This window comes from Rattus norvegicus, chromosome 18, assembly GCF_036323735.1.
Source record: "Rattus norvegicus strain BN/NHsdMcwi chromosome 18, GRCr8, whole genome shotgun sequence".
NCBI lineage: Eukaryota > Metazoa > Chordata > Mammalia > Rodentia > Muridae > Rattus > Rattus norvegicus.
The window spans coordinates 27005303-27033037 of record NC_086036.1 but is presented as its reverse complement, the minus strand read 5'-3'; the positions used below and the strand labels follow the sequence as shown (position 1 = coordinate 27033037).

Sequence of the window (27735 nt, the reverse complement as noted above, 5' to 3'; positions counted from 1 at the left end):
AGTTAAGAAAAGGGGAAGGCACCATATAGGAACACCCATAGCAAATAAATGATTCACGTAAGAATCAAGAACACGAAGCATGGGACTGGAAAAACAGTTCCACAGTTAAGAACACTTACTACTCCTACTCCTACTCCTACAAAGGACCCCAGTCCAGGCAGATCCAACGCCTCTGCAACCATATGCACACAACCACTGACACATGTACTTGTGCACAGGTACACACACACACACACAAACACAACACACACTCACACATTACACACCCACACACACATACACTACACACACACAACACACACACAATACACACACCCCACACACACATACACTACACACACAACACACACTACACACACAACCCCCACACACACATACACTACACTACACACACACACAACACACAATACACACACCCACACACACATACACACATACAATACACACACACCCCACACACACATACACTACACACACACATACACAAAACACACACTCACACACTACACACACACATACACAAAACACACATACACTACACACACACACACACACACACACACACTCACACACTACACACACAATTTAAACTGGGAGAATTTAAATTCTCACCATGTAGGCCTGGCTGGCCTAGAACTTGTTATGTAAATCAGGCTGACCTCAAAATCAGAAACCCACCCAGACCCATGCCTCTGCTGATATTAAAAGACTGCCCTGGTTTAAAATAATTTTTAAAGATCTAAAAAAAAAAAAAAAAAAAAAAAACTAAATCAAGTAGATGGGAGCTAACTGAAATACTAAACAACTATATGGTTTCATAGAAACCCAAATTATTTATGACGAAGAAAGCACTAACTTTATTCCAAAAAAAAGCATGGAACACATACCCTTAGCCAAGTTATCAAGCTAACATCAGAAACAAAAGATAAACTCTATCTCTTGACATGATGTACTATGAAGGATAAAGCATCCCTCTGGGCCTATAGGAAAGGCTCAGCAGTTAGGAGTAGAGACTACTCTTCTAAAGGATTCAATCACCAGGTTCAATCACCAGCACCCACACCAGTCAGCTCACAATTGCACTTTAACTCCTTGCATCTGACACCTCTGGCCTTGGTGGGTACGCACACTCACATGTACATAAAACACACACACATACACATAATTAAAAATTAATGAAAGGGCTGGAGAGATGGCTCAGTGGTTAAGAGCACTGACTGCTCTTCCAGAGGTCCTGAGTTCAAATCCCAGCAACCACATGGTGGCTCACAACCATCTGTAATGGGATCTGATGCCCTCTTCTGGTGTGCCTGAAGACAGCTACAGAGTATTCATATACATTAAATAATTAAAAAAAAAAAAAAAGAATAAGAGAGCCAAGGCCTGTTTCTACAGGACTCTGCATTATCCATCTCTCAGATACAAAGTGTCCTAATATAACAAGATACTCATCCCCCAAAGACTTGTAAGTAAAGTATTTCTTTTTAAAAAAAAATTAATGAAAAAAAAAAAACAAAACCACTTTTATAGTACATCACAAAACTAAATAACTTCAATCTAATGCTAAGTAAATACCAGAGTGACAGTAAGATATGTTCCACAAAATTAAGAAAAGGTCAAGAAAACCAAAGATATAAAATTTTAAAATGGATTCTGAATTTATAATAAGCATAGTAACTCAGGTTAAATTTCCAAATTTTCGGCATTTCAGTTCAATTATCCAAGCATCAATAAAACATTGAATCACATAATAGCAACTGAAAAACAAGAAGTAAATTGCCTAATCTGACAACACAAAACACGGTTTCCAGCTGATCTGTCCCTATACTTATATTATGCCTGGCCTACATACTTTGGGTCTTTAAAGGAATTTGTCCACTAAACCGGTAAACACAAGTCAGTAATCTTTAAGAGATGGGATGGTCTAGGTCGTTAAAGACCACTAACAGTTCAAGCAAATGTCATCAAATGTCACAGATAAGACAGTTCAGAGGAAATTATTTGCCCTGTGGATCCTAATCTCCTGGCATTTCAAAAAGACTGCACCAATACAAACAAGAGAACCTTTCAGGATTAGAGGACTAGACCCTGTGATTAAGGAAAGTAAACCCAGCTGGGCATTTAGCAATTCGTAGTTACTGAGAAAGCATAACACAACTCACTTTTGAGGGGCAGGGTGGTTGTACTTGGAATTGAACCCAGAGACTGACGCATGTAGGCAGTTGCTCTACCACTGACACTAACTCATTTTCCCAAAGAGATCCTTTTAATATTTTTCTGATATAAAAAACCTTTCTAGATACAGGGAAAACAAAAAGTAAAGAAGCTTCAGTGTTTCAGGTTTTATTTTACTTGAGACAGAGTCTCACTACAAAGCCTTGGCTGGCCCGGAACTCACACAGATCTACCTGCCTCTTTGCCCCTCTGCCCCTCTACCCCCCTGCCCCCCTGCCCCTCTGCCCCTGCCCCTCTGCCCCTGCCATGCTGGGATTAAAGGCCTTGCTCCACCACACCTACAGTGAAATTAATTTAAGGTTTATTTTTATGCTTTATTTTGCCTTCGGGTATGTATGTGTACCACACACATACAGAGTGTCTATAAAGCCAGAAGAGACCATCAGATTTCCTAAAACTGAATGAGCTGCCATGTGTGTACCAGAAACCAAAACAAAATCTTCTGGAAAAGCAACAAGTGCTCCAGCCCCCAAATTAAATTATTTTAACATGGAAATAGTGGTCTATGCCTATAATGTCAACACTTGGTTGAGGCAGGAAGACCATCTCAAGGCCATCCCAGACACTGAGTTGAATACAGCTTTAGCTACAGAATGAAACGCTACCCAAAAAAACGACAGAAAGTCTTCTGCATGTTTTTGCTTTCCTGGTTCTAAGACTTCAGAGCCCCAGAGCTTCCCGTGTGTTAAAGTCCAGCTCCATTGAAAAAGTTAAGGCTCTGCTACTTTCAAAAATGTAACTGACAAACTATAAACACAGCAATAAATCAAAATGACACCTGGCCTCCCCAAGTGAGAGAATGGACAGACAGACCTACAGAAAAGACCAACTCAAAAGCTTGTGCCCAAATGATCGAGTCAAAGCAATGATCACAGAGTTACTTCAAATGATCTGAATTTAAGAGAAGCCAGACATACAAACTGAAGTGTTGGTGACCTGTGAGCTGGACTGCTGGTACCCTGACAAACTACTCTAAACAGGTCTGCGTCCCCCGTCCTACTTACCATCTTTGGACCTTTGGACCGTAGTCTAGAAGGCGGGTAGAATCGTCTGAGAACCCTTATTAGTAGATTTTGAAAACTCTAAGCCTACAGGTAGCACTCAACGCGACTTAGACATAATGGGTAATCCTTCGAATGTCAGGTCAGGTTATGAGGGGTAGCAATGTTCTTTAAGGAGGTTGGCAAAATAGCAGCTAAAGCCGATCAGTGGTCTCCTACCTTGTTCCAGGAGGGAGTTTTTTGACACCCCCCCACCCCCGGTTTTCATATATACTCTTTTAATCTAATGTTAGAGAAGATTGCAGAGTTGACTAAGCACTTAGAGAGTTTGTGAATAGAGGCGAAAATGTTGGGAAGCAAAAAGCCAGTGGGAACACAACAGCTTGATGTCTGAGACCAGGAATGTACTGCACAATGTAAAAGGGAAGCTAAACAGGCAGGAAGGTAAAGTGCTGCCTTGCCTGCTCCATGCACTTTCGCTGGAAGTGCCCAGAGCACCTCTGTGAAGCTAGGAGCCTGGAGTTGCAGGAGACAATACAGGCACCACAGGACAGTGTTCAGCAGAGTACACCACCAGAGGATTTGCTCAGGCCAACACAGGCACCTTCAGCCTTCCCAGTCTTTGTAAAGCACATGCCTGCAAATGATGTTGCCTATAATGAGATGACCTAGCATCCATCAGAAATGCTAGATTTAAAGAAGCTATGGTATTATATAGCTTGCACCCTCCAATACTTAAAGAAATGTTAAATACTTGGGCTATGCAGAATAGGGTTATCCCCCAAGATTGGAAGGGATTGGTCTCAGCTGTTCTATAAGCTGAACAATTACAATGGTTGTTGTGATGGAGGTGCAAAGCCACAAAATAGAACAAAGGAACATAGCAAGAAGGATGAATGTTAACTAAAGACAAACTGTGATATGATTGAGGAGCAGAAGGGGGTGGGGATCTACTTTATTTATGAAGCTTTATTTATTTATACATGAACCTGCAGAAGAATTCACCAATTTCTTACAGAGATTGGGTCCAGCTGTAAATAAAGGCCTTATCAGACTCTGAAACCAGACAGTATTGATAGAAATACTGGCCTTTGAAAAACATGAATACTGAATGTAAGAGAGCAATCAGACCACTGAAAGCATGAGGAGTCCCAGTAGACAAATGGATAAGAGAAGCAACTGGTATTGGTTTCCAGGAGCATCATGCTAATATCATAGGGCAACAAATAGCTAGACGTCTTAGAAATCAATACCTGATGCTTTAATTATGGTGAGTTTGGCCATTTCCAAAGAGATTGTAAGGTCAGAAGATTCAGAGCTCAAAATAGCAGGTACATTGACTCTAAAGAACATGGTGTTCATAGACGAGAACAAGAAAGTTCTGGTTGTTATGAACCACAAGGTTTCCTGGGTGTTGTAGCTACTTTGGTAAGGGCAAACACTGGCCAAAGGATTGCCAGTGCAAGAGGGACACAAGAGGTAATCTCCTGCCCTCAGGAAATGAACAGAGGGGCCCTGTCAGCTTGAGGTCCCGCAGTAAACAATGCAAGCTGTCTTCTTTTGGTCAGCCAGAAAGTGCCAAGCAGGAAAGAAAACCAAAACTAAGTATTTCTGATCTTATTCATGCTACAGAAGGGAGTGCAGTTTGGATCTGGTCATAGATATGCCTCTTTCCCTATCCCCAAGAGCTGAATGTTACAAGTTACCCACTGGTTTCTATGGTCCTTTACCTTCAGGAACAGTGGGCATAATCCTGAGAAGCAGAGGATTAACTTCTCAAGGACTTATTGTGCATCCAGGTACGGTAAGTAGATGGGGATAGCAAGGAATAAATTAGAATCATGGCATATGTGAGAAAGAGGATGCAAACTGATGCCCTTCTTACATTAAGGGCAAGGCTACTCTAGTAGAAAGGATAGGAGCTTTTTAAGTACAGAAAAATGTGTGTTCTGGCAAACAATTGTTAATGATCAGAGACCAAAATTAATGGTGTAAATTAATGGCAATGACATTGAAGGCTTGGTAGATACAGAAGCTAATGTTAGTTGTCTTAGAATCCAGATTGGCTACTTCAGAAGGTTTACACACAGTTTATAGGAATTGGTAAATTATCAGGAATAAGTCAAAGTGTCTGATAGATTAACTGTGTAGGAACAGAAGGGCAAACAGGGAAGTTGAAATTTATGGGACACACCCATAAATTTATGACATACCCATAAATTTATGGGATAGGGATCTTTGGATCCTTTATAGCAATAGGGCACACAAATTAATATTCTTGAAATTTAAGGGACATGAAGAAATTAAGTGTGATACGGTAGATGTTCCTAGGGAAGGGATTAATACAGGTGATCCAAAAAAAAAAAAAAAAATCGGGGGCTGGAGAGATGGCTCAGTGGTTAAGAGCACTGACTGCTCTTCCAGAGGTCTTGAGTTCAATTCCCAACAACTACACGGTGGCTCACAACCATCTGTAATGGGATCCGATGCCCTCTTCTGGTGTGTCTGAAGACAGTGACATGTACTCACATACACAAAATAAATAAAAATTTAAAGAAAAAGTCACAAATTGTGCCCATGATCCAAAAACAGGATTACAGGAATCAAATTTATAAATTTATAAAAAGGGACACTGCTGACATACCAAAAGCCCTGCCCCTAAAATGGTTTTCAAACAGATCTGTATGGCAAGATCAGTAGCCCATAACAAAAGGAAAATTGCAGGCACTTGAACAACTGGCAAAGACCAGCTGGAGGCTCAACACAGAAGAGTCAACCTGCCCATGGACTCCCCCTGTGTTTGATATAAAAAAGACACTAGGAAAATGGAGGAGGATAACAGATTTAAAAGCAATTAACAAGGTAATTCAACCAATGGGTCCTTTACAGCCTGGATTTCCTTTACAATCTTTTTTTTTTTGGGGGGGGGGGGGTTCTTTTTTTCCGGAGCTGGGGATCGAACCCAGGGCCTTGTGCTTCCTAGGCAAGCGCTCTACCACTGAGCTAAATCCCCAGCCCCCCTTTACAATCTTTTTACAGGCCAAAGCCATGGCCTAGAAAAATAACTAACTGGAAAGATTGCTTTTTCACAATACGCTTGCATGAGCAGGATAGGAAAAGTTTTGCCTTCTCAGTACCTACTCTGAATAATTCTCATTCACTAGAGAGGTAACACTGGGAAGTATTTCCACAGGGAATGTTAAATAACCCACCTTTATGTCAGTATTTTGTAAGCAATTTCCTTATCTATCATTTATCACTATATGGATGACATTCTGTTGACTGATTCTGATAAAGATGTTTTAAAGAATATGTTTAAGGTAACACAAAGAATTCTGGGTGTTCCAGTGAACTAGACTGTTGGGGGGAGGGCGGCAATGGGGGGAGGGTGGGGAGGGGAACACCCATAAGGAAGGGGAGGGGGGAGGGGGATGTTTGCCCGGAAACCGGGAAAGGGAATAACACTCGAAATGTATATAAGAAATACTCAAGTTAATAAAAAAAAAAAAAAAAAAAGAGAGATAAAAAAAAAAACAAGAATTCTGGGTGTTATGAATTGCTCCAGAAAAAATACAAAGAGGAGACTCATTTCATTATTTAGGTTATAAAAGCAATCAACAAAAAAAAAAAATTTAAATAAATAAATATCCACTACAAAAGGTACAGATCCATAGAGACCAATTAAAAACACTTAACAGGAATTGGGGATTTAGCTCAGTGGTAGAGCGCTTGCCTAGCAAGCGCAAGGCCCTGGGTTCGGTCCCCAGCTCCGGAAAAAAAAAAAAAAAAAACACTTAACAATTTTCAAAATTTAAAGGGAGTCATTAACTGGCTGAGGCCTACACTTAGATTAAGTACATATGAGTTGTCATTTGCTTCAAACATGACAAGGAGATTCCAATTTAAACAGTCCAAGATCTCGGGGTTGGGGATTTAGCTCAGTGGTAGAGCGCTTGCCTAGGAAGCACAAGGCCCTGGGTTCGGTCCCCAGCTCCGAAAAAAAGAACCAAAAAAAAAAAAAAAACAGTCCAAGATCTCTAACAGCTAAAGCATAAAAAGAATTAATTCTTTTAGAACAAAGACTGCAAGATACATATGTAATCAAAGTGATTCTAAACTTGCTTATATTTTGGTCATTTTACCTTCAATTCATTCTCCTACTGGGCTCATTATGCAACGAGAAGACAGTATTATGGAATGGATTTTTTTTAGCTCATAAACAAAATACAAAAATTTAAGACATACATACAAAACATTTCTGAGTTAATTATAAAAGGTAGAGAAAGATTACACCAATTGTCCAGCCAAAATTGTAGTATCTCTTACAAATGCTGATTACGTCATTATGGGTGATCAATGAAGATTAGCAAAGAGTTTGTAGTAATTACTTAGGTAAAATTAATAGCAAATATCCAAAAAGCAAATGTATACAGTTCATAAAAAGAAAAAAACAACTAATTGGATTCTTCCACATATTACAAAGAGAACACTAATTTCAGAGGCATCAACATTCTATACAGATGAAAACAAGATGGAGATGGCAGGTTATAAATCAGACAAAATGAGCAAGGTACTCAAAAAAGTCCATATACCTTAGTTCAAACGCTAGAATTATATGAAATCTTTATGATATAATTAGATTATCCTGAATCTCTTAACATAATCACTGATTCTCTATAAGCAGAAAGAGACATATGCATATACAGACTGCTGAATTTGTACCTGATAACTCAGAATTAGCCTCATTATGTATACAAAAGAAGTAGAAATCATCCATTCTATATTATTCTTATTTGGTCTCAATACAGGTTTGTCAGGTACATTAGCTCAAGGAAATGATGAAATTGACCAATTATTAATAGGAAATGTTACAAGCCTCAAAATTTCATGAAAAATATATTAATGGAAGAGGTTTAAAGAATTTCCATCACCAGCAACAAGCCAAAGAAATAATATTGTTATAATAGTAATAATAATAGTCCTGTTGGGGTTGGGGATTTAGCTCAGCGGTAGAGCACTTGCCTAGCGAGTGCAAGGCCCTAGGTTCAGTCCCCAGCTCCGGGGGAAAAAAGAAAAAATAGTCCTGCTGGTCCCCCCCAATATGTATGCACATCAACTTCAAAAGGGCTAGCCCAAACAATCACATAGAGACTTAACAGAGGCTGGGCAACAAATGCTACAGCTAGATTTTTTTTTCCCCCTTTATTAACTTTTTTTTCCAATTATTAACTATTTTTTAATTTTTTGTTTATTTTTTTTACTTATTCACTTTACATCCTGCATTGTTCCCCCTTCTGGAAACCTCCTTCCACAATCTTTCCCCCATTCCCTTCTCCTCTGTGTGTGTGGACAAGTCCTCCTGGGTATCCCCCCAACCCTGTCACTTCAAGTCTCTGTGAGGCGAGAAGCATTCTTTCCCATCGAGGCCAGACAAGGCAGCCCAAGTAGAACATATCCCATGTACAGGCAACAGCTTTTGGGACAGCTCCCACTTGAGGAGTTTGGGGCCCACATGAAGACCAAGCTGCACCATCTGTGCTGGAGAGTAATCACTTTGCCCCTTGGGCTCCAAACAGGAATTCTTCATCCCAATTCAGCAAGAAGCAATCATAAGAAGACCATCATCCCAATCCCCTTAAGTGTCACAGTTGTTATCACCTAGGATGGTAGGTTTACATTATTTACATTATTGTACGTTGATAGAAATTTATGGTTGTTTATCTGAATTATTGTATACTAATAGAAATTTAAAGTTACTTTGTTTTTATTACAATATTAAATTTAAGACTGCTTTCTTTGAATTATTATATACTGATAGAAATTTACGGTTGTTTTGTTTGAATCATTGTATACTAATAGGAACTTTGTTTTTGTTGTACACGACTAGAAATTTAAGGTTTTGTTTGCATTATTGTATATTGGTAAGAATTTAAGGTTGTTTTGTTTGACTTACTGTATATTAATAGAAATTTAAGGTTGATTTGTTAGACTATATTGTACATAAGTTGTTTATTTAAAATTTGAATCAAAGTTCTAGTTTTATGGTTCTTATAACTATTTTTATTGTGTGTAGACTGTTAATGTTAGGGAAAAACAATTTTTAAACAAAAAGGGGGATATGAAGTGGAAATTTCTGGTTGTGTCACGTGATGCAAAAACATGATATTTTGCTGAGGCAAGACACATGACAAGACATATGATGGAGAGTTTAATTCATGGACAGTGGCGGGGGCTTGCACAGGTAGCTGTGCAACTCTTTGTGGGTCTCACTGATCTTCCCTTTGTTGAGGCAGAAGAATGGCATGGCATCCAGCTGGTCCCAGTCACTCCCACTGACTCCTGCCACTTCAGCAGAGGCCTGGATGTGCTGCCCTTGCTGATCTGTGTTTGGTAACTCCTTTGAACTAGACGGTTGGTAACCTGACACTACTGAACTGGACTGCTGGTGTCCCAAGACACAGAGATTGGATTCGCCCAAAGAACTCCTTCTAAACAGGTCCACATCCCCTGTCCTGTTTATCATCTTCTCTCCCTACCTTTGGATGGTGGGCTAGGATCAGGGTCGAAGTGTTTAAGAATCCTTATTAAAGAAGGCTTTGAAAATCTAAGCCTACACCCAGGTACTCCATGTATGTGATACACATATAGCAAACACTGAAGTGGAAATTTCTGGTTTCTTTGGAAACTCGGTTGTGTGATGTGATGTTTTTCTGGAAGCTGTCTTGTGAGAGGGTGTTTTGCTGAAGCACACATGAGAGGGCATGAAGTTTTGCTGGAACAGACGCCTGAAAGGGCATGTGATAAACGTTTAGAAAGAATATAAATATAACCCCACAGAAGTGAGAGGATGCACTTGCACTGCTACGCCTGCAGCACTGTATACCACCTCACTCTTGCCATGTCCACAGACTCATGCCAACTCGCCAGGGCAGTAAGGTCTCTGCCAGGTTAAGCTCTGCTACTTACTCATGTCTGGTGCTTGCTATTGGACTGGACTGCTGACATTCTTCCTGACAACGAAGACTGGAGATACTTCTCAACAGGACCACAACCCCCTTGTCCTATTAACCATCTTCCTCCCTACCTTTGGTCAGTGGGCTAGAAGGGAGGTTGAAGCATTTGAAATAAGCTTTGAAAAATCTAAGTCTTCAAAACACTCATACACATAAAATTATAAAATGAAAATATATTTCTTATTTTAAAGACGCTAAATTTCATATTCTACATCCTTTGAGCCCTATAAATAAAGTGTTCTTTTTATTATTAAGTTTGTTCTTTAAAATGTTCATATATGTATAAAATGCATTCTACTTATTTTTACTCTCCATCCCTGCCAACCCTTCTTCCTACAAACCCCTTCTGTATGCACCTTTGAAGCCAGGGGCTTCGGATCCCCTGAGCTGGAGATGCATGTCAGCTGCCTGACTTGGGTGTGGGAACCAAACGTGGTTTCTCTGCCAGAGTAATATGCATTCTTAATCATTAAGTCATCTCTCCAGCCCCCAAACAAAGACATTTTAAAGACACTTAATTAACACTACATCAATCTAACTAAACTGTAATAAGTTCCTCATTAGTGTCTATGACTTCCCAACTCATATTTTTGACCAAGTTTACAGTACTGCACATGGGTTTCCTCCTGTGGAGTAGGCCTCATATCCTCGTAGAAAATGACTGGTTACCCCCATAACAGTCACACCACTATTACACAAGAGGGCAGATCTTCCTTGGCAGGTTGTTATTGCAGTAAGGTTCACATCTAAGTAAAACCACTGATGACTTTTTCTCCTCTACTAGCCTGCACGGGTAGTGCCTCTCAGCACAGTACAGAGTGGCCAATGGACAGTAAGATCCAGCTCAACTGTAAGCAAGGGCTGTGCTCGGTATCTGCAGCAGCAGGTCTGTCACTGTCCGTGTTCTCAACTTTCTCAGTGCTGCAACCTGCAATACAGCTCTTCATGCTGCGGAACTGTACTGTAACACAAATAACCATAAAATTATTTCTGTTGCTACTTCATATCTATAATTTTGCTATTGTTATGAACCTTAATGTAAATATCTGATATGCAGGATATGCAACCCTAAAGAGGTCAAGACCCACAGCTTAAGAGACCCATTGATTTGGGCTGGAGAGATGGCTCAGCGGTTAAGAGCGTCCGACCGCTCTTCCAGAGGTCATGAGTTCAATTCCCAGCAACCACATGGTGGCTCACAACCATCTGTAAAGAGATCTGATGCCCTCTTCTGGTGTATCTGAAGACAGCTACAGTGTACTTATATATAATAAATAAATAAATCTTTAAAAAAAAAAGAGAGACCCATTGATTTATGTTATCTCAACAAACTTTGAATTGTTTTATTAAACTTAATTTTCTCAAGTTTATTATAAATTTCATGTTTTAAATTTAAAGGCAGGGGGCTGGGGAGATAGCTCAGTGGCTAATCTAAAGGCAGCAATACTTACACATTTTTATACTCCATAAGATGCTAGCAAAGTACTCTGTACAAGGCACAGCCATGTGAGCTGAACTGAATTTATGCAACCTGTTTGAAAATACAATCCTACCAAGAAAGAGTTCCTGCCTTCGTCTTAATCATATTCTCCTGGTTATTTACAATTAATGGTATTGTTTAGAATAGCTAAAATAACTTTTAAGGCTCTTGGCAGCTTCTAGTTTTCCAATTAACTTACAGAGAACTCCTTTCCAAAATCTATTATAAAATCTGCTAGAGCTGGCCAACCTTAATAAAAAAAAAATAAAAAAAAAAAAAAAAACAGCAAGCTTAAGTTTTTCCAGGAAGAATTATACTTAGTGGAATGAATAAAAAGTTAAAGTGTAGTTAATTATTTGGTCTTCGTTATCTTAAAAATAGTGATTTCTGTATTTAATACAAAATATCGCTACAAATTCAGAATGATTCAATTGCCTGTCTAGCAACCTATATGAAGGAAAAAGCAAGAAAGGAAAGTCTGCACAGTTCCAACAGAACCCAAGGGAGCTGACTGTTGGCAGACTGCCTCTTTGTGAAAAGAGCCATATACCTGCTCACAAGACATTACAAGTTCATTTACAATACAATGGTCACATCATTCCTAAAATATGTCTTTTCCAAAGCTTTTCTATCCTTGGGATGCTAGTCTACAGCCAATTTTTTAAACAGCAAGGTTATGTTAATGAAATGTTAGGTTGGTTCGTTTAAATGCAAATCGGGAGATTTAGAAATTAAAAGTACCCACAGCAACATTAACTTGTCACACTGCACAAGATCCAGGCTTGTGAATTACTCTGTACAGTCTTAGGTGTGCCAGGCTGCATCTGCATTAAGTAGATTTACCACAGCTGTAGGAACCTCAGCTCCCAAATCTCTTGGTAAATGTGAAAAAACAAGGTAACCCTTACAATTAACTCACTCTGAAAACCAAATTTTTTTTGACTAAATTTCTAAGTCCCAGTCTATCAACTTCGATTTTTGCACTATAAACTAGTTGAGATTAAGAGAGCAGTAAGGAAATATTAAGTTTTAAGTGGAAATCGTTTTCATAAAAAGATAATTATTTTCTTATAATTATAGCCAGCATTTCTAATTGTAATTTCAGTATCAACATCTCAGTCAGGTCTGATGGCCAAACTATATATAACCAGAGCAAAAAGTCTCCCATACAGCTAGAAAGAGTGTACCGCTCTTAAAAAGGACCAAGAGTTCAGACTCCAACAACCATGGTGAGTAGCTCACAATGAACTGAATTTAATTTCTAAGGATCCTATTTCTGGCCCTCTTCCGGCCTATGCGGGGACCTGCACTAATGCAAGCACATACCCCACATACACATGTATATACACATAAGCAAAAGTAATATTTAAAAAAATGTCTTCAAGGTTCCCTGGAACTGGAGATGGTTTAGGAATAATGACTGCTCTTCCAGAGGACCTGGAATCAGACCCCAGCATTCAGGTGGTGGCTCACAATCATCCAAACTGGAGTTCCAGGAAATCTGGGGCCTTCTGACATCTGCAGATACCAGGTACACAGGTGGTACACACATACATACAGAGAAAACATTTACACACAGAAAACAAATCTAAACAAAGTTTTTTAAGTTCCCCATCTGCCACAGAAGGGTAACTGAATTAAATGAGTCATCCATTGTGTGTCTCGTGAGCAACCCGGAGCATCTACTTTACGTCAGGTACTTCTCTGGCACAAAGTAGATGTCACTCCACTTGCAATTATACAGAATTGTAAAGAAGGATGACAGAACAATGACAGTGATGACTTAAGAGTAATAATAATAATAATAATAATAATAATAATAAAACACTCCACCAGGTGGTAGTGACACATGCCTTTAATCTAGCCCATGGGAGAGCAGTGGCAAGCAGATCTCAACAAGTTCAAGGCCAGCCTGGTCTACAGAGCCCAGGACAGCCTAGGCTACACAGAAAAACCCTAGAGAGAGAGAGAGAGAGAGAGAGAGAGAGAGAGAGACAGACAGACAGACAGACACACCACCCCAATCATGCTTATTTTCCTTTTATTTTTTAATATTTTTTAGAATACCAAAGGAAATAGCTAAATTCAAAACAACCATAGCATGCCACAAGCATCAGGAAACATACAAAAAGCACTAAGCAAAGGGCAAAATCTAAATCCAACTACCGTTGGATTCTAAATTCAACCATTGAGCAGCACACATTCAGCCAGTATTTGTGTGCCTCTTCTAAGAGCACTATTCCAGACAACAGTGAATACCACTAAAAAGGAACTAGGTGTGGTGGCTCTCACCTGTAATCTAGCACAGGAGGCTGAGGCAAGAAAACAAGCCTAGATATTTAAAAAAAACAAACACTGCAGTGATGACATAAGCAATAAACAAAGGGAGGCTATCAGCACTAGGAGGAAAATGCAAGCAGGTGAGGTCCTTAGAGGGCCAGTCAAATTGAACCCATACCAGTCTAAAATCCCTGCACTTGGGAGACAGAGGTAGGAAGATCAGGACTTCACCTGTGCTACATACCAAGTTTGATGGCTGACTGTATTCCCAAACTGTAAGCCAACATAAACCCTTCCTCCACTGTCCGTCTGCTGTTCTGTCTCAACAATAAGCAAAGCAACTAACACATTACTATCTCAACTCCTGTTAGGTTTGAAATCCCCCTCAAAAGTTGTGGGAAGAGCAGAGCATGGTGACACCTGCTTTTAACCTCACCACTGGAGAGGCAGAGACAGTTTAAAACCAGTTCTTGGTCTACAAAGAGTTCTTGGTCTGCTCGAGCTGTACAAGCCTTTGTCTCAGAGAGGGGAGGGGGAAGAGAGGGAGAAAGGGAAAGAAAAAATGTTCCAGAGATAGATAGTTACAACACAAAGTGCAAAGTTAAGGTTGTACAGGTCTCCATTCTTCACAAGAAGCTCTAAAAGCTTAAAGGAGGGTGCCCCTAGCTATCAAATAGGCCTAATTAAAAATCTGTCTGATAACACTTCAGAAGCAAGTGGTTGTCTCAGGTTGTGAATAACATAGGCATCTTCCAGCAACCAGAGCATAACTGAAAAACAGAGTGGGTGGTGAAACAGTAACCAAGTCAAAAACAAACCTAAGAAATTATAAGGCATTACAGATCTGAACTTTGTCCCTCCTTACTTCTCTATCCTAGAACCATTCTATTCTTATTGTTTATAACAATTATTTAGAGATACTAAAGAAAAATCCTCTCCAAGGGGAAGAGGGTCTATGTAAAGTCAGTTTGCTATGTTTGTGAAAAATACTTGAGACAATCAACACTTTGCTTTGTTTTGTTTTTATCCCCCAGGTGGGGATAATCAACTAACTTTTAAAACAGCGGTTTGGTCAGGCATGGTGATGCATTTAAACCCAGCACTCCGGAGGCAGAGGCAGATGGATCTCTGAGTTCCGAGGACACCCTGGTCTACAGAGAGAGTTCCAAGACAGCCAGAGCTACAAAGAGACTCTGTCCCAAAAAAGCGAAAAAGATTATGTTTGGTTCTTGATTTCAGGTATTTTAATGTGTAACTGGTTGGCTCTACAATTTTGAACCTATGGCAACACACAAAGAAAAACATGGTGAAATAAAGTCTCCTGGCCAATGTCCCCCACTGTCCTGTAAACCCCTTGGAAGACATGTCTCCAGTGACTTAGACTTCCCATTAGGCCTAATCTTGACCTGTGGGTCGAGATCCATTTGGCAAACCTCTTATCTCCAAAAATATTTCTATTACAATTCTTTTTTTTTTTCTTTTTTCTTTTTTTCCGGAGCTGGGGACCGAACCCAGGGCCTTGCGCATGCTAGGCAAGCGCTCTACCACTGAGCTAAATCCCCAACCCCTACAATTCTTAACAGTAGCAAAACTAGAGTTGTGAAATAGCAACAAAATATGATTGGAGGCCAACCACGTCCCTTCAAGGAGACTCTAGGGCCTTTAACACTGCCACATAACCCTCCTACTGACATAATACACACAGTTCTGAAAGCTCTAGCCTGGGTCTTATCTCTGGCCTGGAGTATATGCATAAGCCAGTAGTGTTAAGCTCGGTGACAGAGCACTTTCTTAGTAGCTGCTGAGCCCTGGGCTCCATTCCCAGAACTGCTTATAGAGTGTGGGTAGAAGGGTTGTTACCCGTGAATCTGCAGTCGCTGCCATTCTACAATGCCAGCCTTTGTTATCACTGTCATTGGGTGGAGGAAGGAGTTGGTAAAGGCAAACCCTTACTCAGCCAACTGCACTGCATGAGCCTTCCCAGCCCCACCCCAGGAGCCCAGGAAGGCCTCCCCATCTTTGCATTCACTTTTCCTCTGCCCAGAGAGCCTTCGGGAGTTTTCAACTAGAAAGCTACTATCTTCTTTCAATACTCAGACACATCCTGTCCTCTACCGCACGGAAAGGGTTCTTCCTGATTCTCTAGATTCCTCCAGAATTTGCCACATGAAATATAAAACTGAGTCACCATGAACACACATGGATCACGACTGTTTGTTCTAAGGCAAGATCTTGCCATTAGCCCTTACAGAGCAGTCAGTCCTCCTGCCTCAATCTTCCACCAAACTGATAAGAGGATTGCAGGTGTGTGCCACCAAAACCAGCAAACCAGCACATAAAAACAAACAAAAAAACACTTGCCAGGCGGTGCTGGGGTGTGCCTTTAAGCCCAGCACTCAGGAAGCAGAGGCAGGAGGATTTCTGAGTTCTGGTGTTAGAACCAGTCCCAGCCTGGTCTACAGAGCAAGTTCCAGGCTAGCTCGAACTATACAGAGAAACCCTGTTCCTAATCATGTTTAACAATTATTTAGAGGAGTGAAGGACAGTGGACAACTTTATTTTAATTCTCTACTACTCGGTGGTTTCCAGGAATTCTAACTGCCCTGCCTGAAGGCAGGTGCAATTACAGTAGAGCTGTCCCTCTGGTCCACCTTCACTTTTCTGTTCAACTAACCTAGGTGCAAGGGCACATGCTTATAATCTTGTATGTTAAACTTACATGACTCAAAACTACTTAAATTTCATCTAGCAACACTAACATATAGAAAGAAATAAGGAAGAAGATTAGGAAAACTCAACACAGATTGCAACTCCCACCCATCACTGTATTCCCAGGGCTAGTGTCAATAGCTGGGAAGATTACCATGTCTCTAGCATGTTGCACACTGGTCGATTTTTAATGGTCTATCTTTAAGTGAATACTTCCCAATGTTGTTGACATACAGCATAACACTTTCTTAGATTCAATAACACTACCTAGAAAACTGCATTTACCTTTCAATAGTCTTAAATACGTTTACATTTTCCCTGCAAGGCTTAGCATCTTCCATTTCCTTGAATTTCACCCCTTCCCAAAGGATCAAGTTCACATTTCATTTGACCATTTCTCTCTAAAATGACAGGTTTTTAAAGATACACTTCAAAGTCAGTGTAAAGCTCCTCTGAGAATTAAATGCCCCCAGGTCAATGAAAGTTTAAAAAAAAAAAAAAAAGGTAACATATGATTACAGGAAACCTTGTCAAATCCCCAGAAACAGAAAATCCCAAAAGCCTCCTTGGTGATGTAACCTGCCTCACCTTTCAAAATCTGTCTTATTCACTTCCCTATATTTTATAAATTATGATTAAGAGCCCAAATTAATAGTGAAATGTATACTATAATGAAATATCCAACATAGTATAAGTAAATGGTAATAATACATCTTCACTTGGAAAGAAAGCATGTATTGGAGCCAACCACACAAGGCAAATGGAGGAGGAGGCCCCTCACCTTCCAGTCACTAGAAATGGGTCACACTGACTGGGTTTCCTGAGTTACGATGGTACTTCCAGCCTTAGGAAGACTCTGCAGCTTAACCTGACTAACGAAGCAGCGCATGACTGTATAACCTAATCTTCAGTTCTGAAGTCAAATACTAATAAAAATAAACTAAAACAATAAAACATTTTGCCAATTTTAACACAAAATCAGAAAAAGACAAAGAAAAACAGCTTTATAAAATGGCAGGAAACCAAAATTAGATAATCCAGGAAATAATTAACCTTTAAATTAGCAATTCAAAAATAAGATAAATTATAATACTAAGATTAAACTGGATTAATCATTATAAAATTCTAACACTAATTAAAATATTTTGTAACGTCTTTTCAGTGTCTTTTTAAAAATGGGGGCCTCGGGGTTGGGGATTTGGCTCAGTGGTAGAGCACTTGCCTAGCAAGCGCAAGGCCCTGGGTTCGGTGCCCCAGCTCCGAAAAAAAAAAAAAAAAAAAAAAAAAATGGGGGCCTCAGTGGTTTAGACCACTTGTTGCTCTTACAGAGGACTGGGTTCATTTCCCAGCACTACAGAGCAACTTAAAACTGTCTATAACTCAAGTTCAGGGGATCCAATGTCCTCATTTCTGACCTCTAATGGTACCAGGAACACACATGGTACACACATATACATATATGTGTAAGCAAAACATGCATACACATAAAGTAAATAAACCTAAAAAATAAATTTTAATGCTAAAAATGAGTTATATAAATTCTACAATTCCACTTCTTTTAATAAATCAAGAAGAAAGGCTAATATTTTAAAAATCAAATCACACAATCACACTACTTGTTTCAAGTGATCAAATCTTAGTTACAAATGTTTAGAACATCCAAAGTTGTACCATGTGCATGACTCCAAACCTATAGGGAGGTAATATAAGTTAAGCCACAGTCAAAAAGTAAGTTTGGGGGATGGGGGCTTGAGAGTGGAACTGGGAGGAGAGAGAGGGGCTGCAATCAGGCTATTAAATAAATAAAAAGTGAGTTTGATTGTCAAGTAAATAGAAATATATGCTCATTTCAAGCTCCATTAGAAATAGAGTAGAAGCACACCAATACAAGAAAAAGTTTGCAAGTTATTTAAAAAGCAGAAGATAATAAACATTTAAAAGGGGCTGGAGAGATGGCTCAGCAGTTAAGAGCACTGACTGCTCTTCCAGAGATTCTGAGTTCAATTCCCAGCAACCACATGGTGGCTCACAACCTTCTGTAATGGGATCTGATGCCCTCTTCTGGTTTACCTAAAGACAGTGACAGTGTACTCATATAAAAAAATAATATAAATTTTAAAAAGTTCTAACCAAAACAAGAAAAAAATCAATACTGACATTTTACTGTGAAGCATGGTTCCTTTTATACCCTCTGAACTTTAAATACTGGTTAATTCAGTACTGTGCTCTCACCACTTGCACAAAAATTAAACTATCAATTCAAGACAGACTGTCCCAAATCATTACACTGTTAGGTCCTGACCCCCATGTGGGCTGAGCACCAGACCACTAGACTGCACAAGCAACACCTTCAGCAAGCTCACTGGCACTGCTGCCCTCCCTACAAGGCTCTCCTCATGCCCAGTGCTCAACTCCCTGTATCCCAAAAGGAAACAGAAGGTGCTAAAGCCAATCCCCAAACAGAACGTAAAATGTGCTCTCCTCCACTAAATTTTTAATTTTTTCATTCTTTCCCTATTTTTGTAGGTATATATTTCTATACATGTGTGTGTTATTATTAGTGGGGGGAGAGACTGCTAGCAAATGTGGACCTGAGCATGCTACAGCACACAGTGGTCAAAGAATAGCCATGAGTCATCAGAAGGCGGAAGCAGGAGGACTACTGAGTGCGAGGATTCTAGAATGAACTAAGAAGCATAGTTCTTTGGAATACTATTCCAACAATAGTTGTGCAGTCAACCTAAAGCAAGGCAAACTAATTTACCTCCAAGAACTGCACAAGCATACAACTAAGCCATTTGATATTAAGTTTCAATTAATACTAAAATTATATAATATATAATCTGCTTCCAAAGCTACAGTAACACAAACTCTAAAGAGGCTAAAGGAAGATTACAGATGAGAAGGAGAGTCTAAAACCATCTGAGACCCAGAGCACTACTGGACAGACAGTTGAGGGTTACACTCTACAATGACACCAGCACCAACTTGGAGCACTCACAAACTCATTAACACCCACGAAGCAGAGAGGACACTTCCAACCACACCCAAGGAATGTCACTGTCATCCAAACCCTCTAGCTTCACCCAACAACTAGTCTACTAGAAACAGACAAGCAACAGAGCCTGAACTCTAAAGTGTAAAACACTATGACATACCACAGATAAAGTAAATTTATGAAGGAGAAATTGGCCAAAAAAAGTATTTATTTTGGGGGGTGGGTTTTGGTTTTGGTTTCTGGTTTAAGACTGGATTTCTCTACATAACCTTGGCTGTCCTAGAACTCACTGTGTAGACCAGGCTGGCCTTGAACCCAGAGATCAGTCTGCCTCTGCCTCCTGAGTGCTGCAATTAAAGACAAGTGCCACCATGGCTGGCCTAAAATTTTTAGAGCTATAAGAAAAAGCTTAACTTGTAAGTAACCCAAATGTCCCTCAACAAATGAACGAATAATCAAAATGTGGTATATAGAGCCCAGAGAGATGGTTCAATAGGTAACAGCACGTGTCTCACAAGCCTTGCCATCTGAGTTCATGTTCCAAGAAATAAAAGGCCAGGGGGCAGCCAGATGGCACAGCAAATAAGGTGCTTATCACCAAGCTTGGCAACCTAAGTCAAATCCTTATGACCCACATGGTAGAATCAACTCCTACAAGTGGTCCTTTTATCTCCATAATTGTGCCATGGCCCACATATACATAAAATAAATTAATGGGTGCTCGCTTCGGCAGCACATATACTAAAATTGGAACGATACAGAGAAGATTAGCATGGCCCCTGCGCAAGGATGATACGCAAATTCGTGAAGCGTTCCATATTTAAAAAAAATAAAATAAATAAATAAATTAATTAATGGAGGGGCTGAAGAGAACTCAGCAGCTAAGGCACTTACTACTCTCACAGAGGGGGCTGCGAGCAGGCAGCTGACGACCACCTGCAATACAGTTAGTTCTAGAGCTCTATCTGGCTGCAGTATAACACTCACATACAAATAAAATTAATAAAATTTTAATAAAACTGTAATAAAAGAAATTATTTCAAGCTGAACTGATGATCTGTCCATAACTCCAGCAATCATACAGAATGATGGAAGTGGAATCAATCACCTACCCACAGCTCCAAGGCAAGCTATTCTAGAGTATTAAGCACAACAGCAGGAACAAGTTGAGAGAGCTAGCTAGATGGTTCATTAGGCCAACTACCACCAAGCTGATCATCTAAGTTCAGTTCTCAAAACTCTCACTCTGAAAAGCTAAAACGGATTCCCATAATTTGTTCTCTAACTTCCACACTCAAATGATGTACACACACACACACACACACACACACACACACACACACAGGGCTTCCAGGGAAAAGCTTGGATCAATGCAGACTGGACAATTCCAATCCATTTTAGCTTTACTTAGCAGCAACTCTCCATCTCCCTAGCCAGGCACATTTTACCCAAAAGCTTTGCCAGGTGGGCAAACAAGGGCCCTGCCCTCTGGATAATGAGAAATCTTATTCTTATTGCTAATTACTGCTTCTAATCAGGGAGACAGGGAAACAGAAGAGCATCCACTATTACACCTCTGCTAGTTCTCCAGCTAAATATAATTCCTCCCCAAATGTAATGAACCAACACCTTTCCCTCCTACTTAATTTTTCTCTTAATTCTCTTCTGGGAGCTGAGGGTAGTGGGTAAAAAATGTAAAAGCAATCATACAGGGGATTAGAGTGTGATTAGAATGTTATCATGGTGCTTCTTGGTCCTCAGTGTTTTTACATATGGATTGAGTATGTTGGTCCCCAGTTGGTAGGACTGAGTAGAGTACATGACTACAATCCCTAGCTAGTATCAGTACTGGGAAGGCTGAGGCAAGAGGATTTTGACTTCAAGACAAACCTTTGAAAACTTGGTCTTCAAAAGTAGAGGGAGGGTCTAGTGAAAGGTCACTAAGATACAGGGATGCTGCCCTCAGTAAGGCACAAGTACACATGTGTACATGTGTGTTCAATATATAATTCTTATAAAAAATGTTGTACACATAAGACCAGCCAGGCATGGTAGTGTATGCCTACCTCTGCCTTCCTATGGGCAGCCCACTTTTTTATGTGAGTGCCGAGAAGAGGAACTCAGGCCCACATGTTTGTGCAGCAACACTTCATCTCCTGAACCACCCCCTTAGCTAGTAACTTAGCATTTATTGACTACTACCTACAATGAACAAAGAAACAAGTCTGGTACCACAGGATGCAGAAGGATAAAAATAAACATCTTGACTTGAAGGACTTCACCATCTAGCAGAGCAGCTAGCAAGATAATTTTTACTATCAGAATTTTTTAAGGTTATTTATTTTTATATTTATGTATACACTGTAGCTGGCTTAAGACACACCAGAAGAGGGCCCCATTACAGATGGTTGTGAGCCACCATGTGGTTGCTGGGAATTGAACTCAGGCCCTCTGGAAGAGCAGTCAGTGCTCTTAACCACTGAGCAATCTCTCATCCCTGCTATCAGAATTTTAAGGTAAGTTAACAACATGGGAATATTTAAATAATAAACTTGATTTATTGGTTTACCCCTAAGAAAACCCATTTAATATAAATAAAATATAGCTTGTTCAGCACTCCATAACAGAAAGACTGTATTAGCATTTTATCACATTGGAGGTGAAAATAAACACCCTTTATATCATCACCATCATCACCATCATCATATCAGACAAATGAAAAAGTTTAAACTAAGGCTGAGTCTCATAAGAGTACAATTTCCAAAGATCATGCTATCATAATTCAGGTAACAAATAATCAATGAGAAATTAGCAACAAAAAACACCTCATCACATAATTCTAACTCTATTGTTTAGTTTAGCCTTTTAAGAATTATATATTGGAGGCTAGAAAGATGGCTTAGCAGTCAAGAGCACTGACTGTTCTTCCAGAGGACCTGAGATTCCCAGAAATCATATGGTGGCTCACAACCATCCGTAATGATATCCAATGCCCTCTTCTGGTGTGTCTGATGACAGCTATAGTATACTCATACATAAAACAAATAAATCTAAAACAAATAAAATTTACAATAGAATTATATACTAAGGGCTGCAAAAATGGGTCAGTAGTTAAGAGCCCTTGCTACTCACTCATTGAGGACCAGAGTTCAGATCCCAACACCCACTTCGGACATTTCACAAATGCCTGTAACTCCAGTTCCAATGTATTAAGTAAGACACCCTCTTCTGGCCTCTGTGAGCACCTACACACACAAGTATGCATACATTCTGGCATACACACAGATACACACATTTACACAGGAGTAAAATAAAATATATTTTAAAAATTCAATTACGGAGTGAGGTGTGTAGTTCAGGCCTGTAATGTCAGCACTTGGAAAACTGAGGCAGTAAGATAGCCATTGAGTCTGAGGCCAGTCTAAGCTGGAGAAAGTTTCAACTAAAACAACAGGGAATGCAATCACATTTTTAAACCTCAGTGCCCAATGAGCAGAGGTGACGTGGCTAGAATAATATAATTCCTGCCCTCATAGTACCCAATTTAACTGACAGGGGTAGAAAGGAAACCCACAGGGGAAAGTTCCATGTCTTTGGATTTCATGACTTTAGACATTACACCAAAAGCAGAAAAAACAAAAAGCACAAATTGTACTTCATCAAAATTACAAACTTTTTGACCTGGGCAGCAGTGGCACATGCATTTAACCACAGCACATGGGAAGCAGAGGCAGACTAGCTAATCTTTGAGTTCAAGGCCAGCCTGGTCTTCAGAGAAAGTTTCAGGATAGCCAGGGCTACAAGGAGAAACAGTGTCTTGAAACACACACACACACACACACACACACACACACACACACACACACACACACTTTTAAGCCAAGGCAATAGTGGTGCACATCTTTGACCCCAGCTCTCAGGAGTCAGAGGCAGTCAGATTTTCTAAGTTCAAGGCCACCCTGGTCTACAGCCAGAGTTATAAAGGTGGGAAATGGGCGTTGGGGGTATGCAATGGGACTTTTGTCTAACAAAAGAATACAATCAACAGGGAGTAAAAAGACGGGGAACCAGAGAAAGTATTTACAAATCACATCTCTGATAAGGGATTACCATGTAGAATATTTTTATTCTTTAGTACTAGAGAAGCAGAGGGAGGCAGATATCTAGTAGGTAGAACCAGCCTGGTCTACCTAATGAGTTCCAGGATAGCTAGGGCTACATAGAGACAAAGTCTCAAAAAAAAAAAAAAAAAGGCAACAAAATATATAAAAGCTACAACTCAAGCACACTACCAAGAAGACTGTTTTAAAGTCCAGGCTAGGGATCTGACCAGAAGTACTGCTCCAGCCTAGAGCACCTACAACCTGTGGATTTAATTCCCAATACCCACATGTAACTCACAATGGTCTTTAACTCTGCCAGTTCCAAGGAAATGTATGCAGCCTCCAGGGCCAGCAGAGTTAACAGTCTGCAAGGAGCAGGAAGAAGATCCAGTTCAAAACAATGCTACATCGGTTCAAACTGTTAAGAGTCTAACACTGGGCAGTTTATTTTAGGCATATTTAAGTTCAGTAAAATTTGAAAAAAAAAAAAAAAAGTTTACTGGTGTAACATAATTCCCTGTGCACAACTACATTGGAACTCTTCTCAAAATACATATCATTTCTGTCATGAAGACAGGTTCTAGAAATAGGCTAGATACATTATCTTAAGGGCCTAGGGTAAGATCTGGTGTCTCAGTCATACTCATAGGACAAAGGTCATTTGGGCTGTCAGTCACCTCCAGCCCTAGTTATGGAAGCTTGCCATGCAGATAACACTAAGGACACCAGACTATTAAGCACCTCTGGTCCTGACTTTGGGGTGATGGGGGTACCCTAGCCATATAGATAATACAACAGCTGCCTAAATTATTAGACACCTCTGTTCCTGCGTGGGGGAGCTTGGTATGACATGCCCCTAAAGATAGCCAAGAATCACCTAAGTTATTAACCACCATTCCCAATCTTTTAGACAGAAAGCAGGTTATACATCTTTTCCTTGCAAAAGACAGCCCTGCATGTTTAGCATTCTTGGTTTCCCTAGCACCACCTGTGAGCACGAGAACCTTTGTGCTGACGACAGAAGCCCAACACCTTCTTCTGGCCCCATGGCACCAAGCACACAGCCATCCATGCAGGCAAACCACTGATACACATAAAACTTAAAAACTTAAAAGAAAGAGAGGGGGAAGGAAAGATAAAAATGGTCAAACAGAACAGTTAGCTGCCAGGAGAGGTAAATAAGAAACTACCGTTCGAGGAGTAAAAAATTCACTTTGGACAGATAAAAATAGCTCTAGAGAACCAGAAAACACTTTTCCATATTGTACTGTACTTAACAATGCTTGGTATCAGACTAAAGTTTGAAACAAGGCTGAGTTGTGTTGAATGGATTTCCTTCTTGCCCCATGTAGATTGTTACTGTCAGTTCTGGTGGCACAAAGACCCTCAGAAGTTTCCCTGGAACTGATAGAGATTGCACAATAACATGCATTTACTTAAAGCCAATGAGCATAACACACTCAGACAAAAAGTTTAAATGGTAACTTTTGTTGTGAACATCAAAAAGTAAAAAGTAATTAGTTCCCCACATCCACATGGTAGCACACAACTGTCTATATAGCTCTCATTCCAGGGGATCAGCTACCTATTCTGCCCTCTCTATGGATACTACACACACATGATGCACAGACATACATTCAGGTTCACACACATGAAATGAAATAAAATGCAATTCCTAAAGATAAATGAAGGACAGTAAATAACATTATCACTTATCTCTACAAGGTTTAAGATTTTCTGATCCAGTCTGCAACGGTGGGGGAGTATCACTCAGTTTTTGGAGGGGTATAGAAGCAAAAGGCATTCCAACAAAACGGACAAAGACCCAGGGAAGGAGACAAAGGATAGGAAAATTTACAACAGAAAATCAGTCTGGTAGCCAAGGATGTAGCTCAGTTAGTAAGTGATTGTCTAGCATAAAAGAGGTCCTGAGTTAATCTCCAATACCACATATACCTGATGAACCCTGTAATTCCAGCACTCAGGTTATGGAGACAAGAGTTTCAGGAGTCCAAGGTCATCTGGGGCTACATAACAAGTTGAAACCATTCTGGGCTGCATGAGACACTGTCTCAAAAATCAGAATTAAAGGCTACAAATGGCTCACTGGGTAAAGGCACTTACTAATAAGACTGAAAATTTGAGTCAGATTCCCTAGGAATTACATGGTAGAGAAGAGAACCAATTCACAAAAGCTATCCTGTCTCTTCACTTGTGCATGTGGATGTGTGTGTGTGAGTACATGCATGCAAGTATTCTTAAGAAAAATATTGTTCTGAAACAGACTCTTACTATATGGCCTTAGCTGGAACTCTCTGTATCAGGCTGGCTTTGAACTCAATTCTGCCTCCACAGTATGAGCCACTGCACCAGCCCCTGCCCCACCCCCACCCCAAAAATTAATGAAAGTAAATTGGTCTGAATTTTTAAGTAAAAGGTAGAATTTAGAAGATCTTGAACCCAACCATAGACTAACCACCACAACTACACAGCAGCATTAGGTTTCAAAAATAAGTGTGGGACCTCTGGGCTGCCAAGATGGCGGCTGGCAGGTTCCTGACACCCAGCCTACCTAACAACCTCAGCTGGCACATGGAACCCACATATTCGAAGAAAAGAAGCAACTTCTCCAAGTTGTCCTCTAACCACAACACTTGTGCACACAAACACACAAAATAATAAAATATGAACTTTGTAAAGGGGCTATCTTCTTCCTTTTAGAGATTTTAGGAGCTCAATCACCCTGAGCAGCACAGTATGACCTGGTTTCAAAACAGAGGCGGAAGGGCAGAGCCAAGTGACACATGTGCTGCTTCCTAGTGGATATACATAGTCCTCAGTTTGTATTAACTCACTGAACAGGTGACCCTAGTTTGATCACTTTCCTCTAATTATACTTCAACTTTGAAAAGGTTTACTATTAAAGACAAAGCCTGGGGCTGGGGATTTAGCTCAGTGGTAGAGCGCTTACCTAGGAAGCGCAAGGCCCTGGGTTCGGTCCCCAGCTCCGAAAAACAGAACCAAAAAAAAAAAAAAAAAGAAGACAAAGCCTTAAACCAGGAGTGGTGGCACAGACCTTTGATCCTGGCACTGGGAAGCAGAAGCAGGTGGATCTCTGAGAGTCTGAGGCCAGCCTGGTCTACTTGGAATATATAAGACAGCCAGGACTGCATAGACACCCTGTCTCAAAAACCTTATTACCCCCACACATACACTTCCCAGAAGTCATCCACAGAAAACATTTACCAAACAGTATAAAAGATGTAATACAGAAGCTGTATAAGAAACCAAAGCACTGAGTGCCAAGAGAAAACAGGTTTCCAAGTAATTAAGAGAAAGCAACATGGGGCTGGAGAGATGGCTCAGAGGTTAAGAGCACTGACTGCTCTTCCAGAGGTCCTGAGTTCAATCCCCAGCACCCACATGGTGGCTCACAACCATCTGTTATGAGATCTGATGCTCTCTTCTGGTGTGTCTGAAGATGGTGTACTTATATACATTAAAAATAATAATCAAAAAAAAAAAGAAAGAAAGAAAAAAGAGAAAGCAACATGGTCCGGAAGGAAAACCACAGGGGGAACAAAATAAAAAGCAAAGTGTTAACCCTGGCATTTGAGAAACTGAGGTGGGAAGATCACTAAATTCACTCAAGACCCTCTGCTAAATAAATAATAAACCAAACAAGCAACTAAACAGCTTACTCGTACTCAGATTCTCAGATACACAGCTCAAAAAAAGACAGACAGACAGTCTAAAAGTGGAGTGGAAGCAGTGAAAGGCATGTAAACAAAACACTCTAGGGCGGATCCTGTCCCTGACTAGATTTGGGCAGGGCAAGGTTGAAGAAAGCTCCAGTTGCCCTGAACAGCAGTTAGACTGTAATCAATTACCTCATCTGTCATTGACTGCCCTAAGC

The 27735-nt window shown here is 40.1% G+C and overlaps 1 protein-coding gene and 2 non-coding genes across 5 annotated transcripts in view; 1 reads left to right on the top strand and 2 right to left on the bottom strand.

The window, feature by feature from the left end:
- Ctnna1 (catenin alpha 1) overlaps positions 1–27735 on the bottom strand; it is a 132680-nt gene that overhangs the window by 101972 nt on the left and 2973 nt on the right. The window lies entirely within an intron of this gene.
- Trnap-agg77 (transfer RNA proline (anticodon AGG) 77) lies at positions 6178–6252 on the bottom strand. The gene has a single exon. It is a non-coding gene; the product is annotated as a tRNA-Pro (tRNA).
- On the top strand, positions 20434–20540 carry LOC120098430 (U6 spliceosomal RNA). Its single transcript, XR_005496591.1, has one exon. It is a non-coding gene; the product is annotated as a U6 spliceosomal RNA (small nuclear RNA).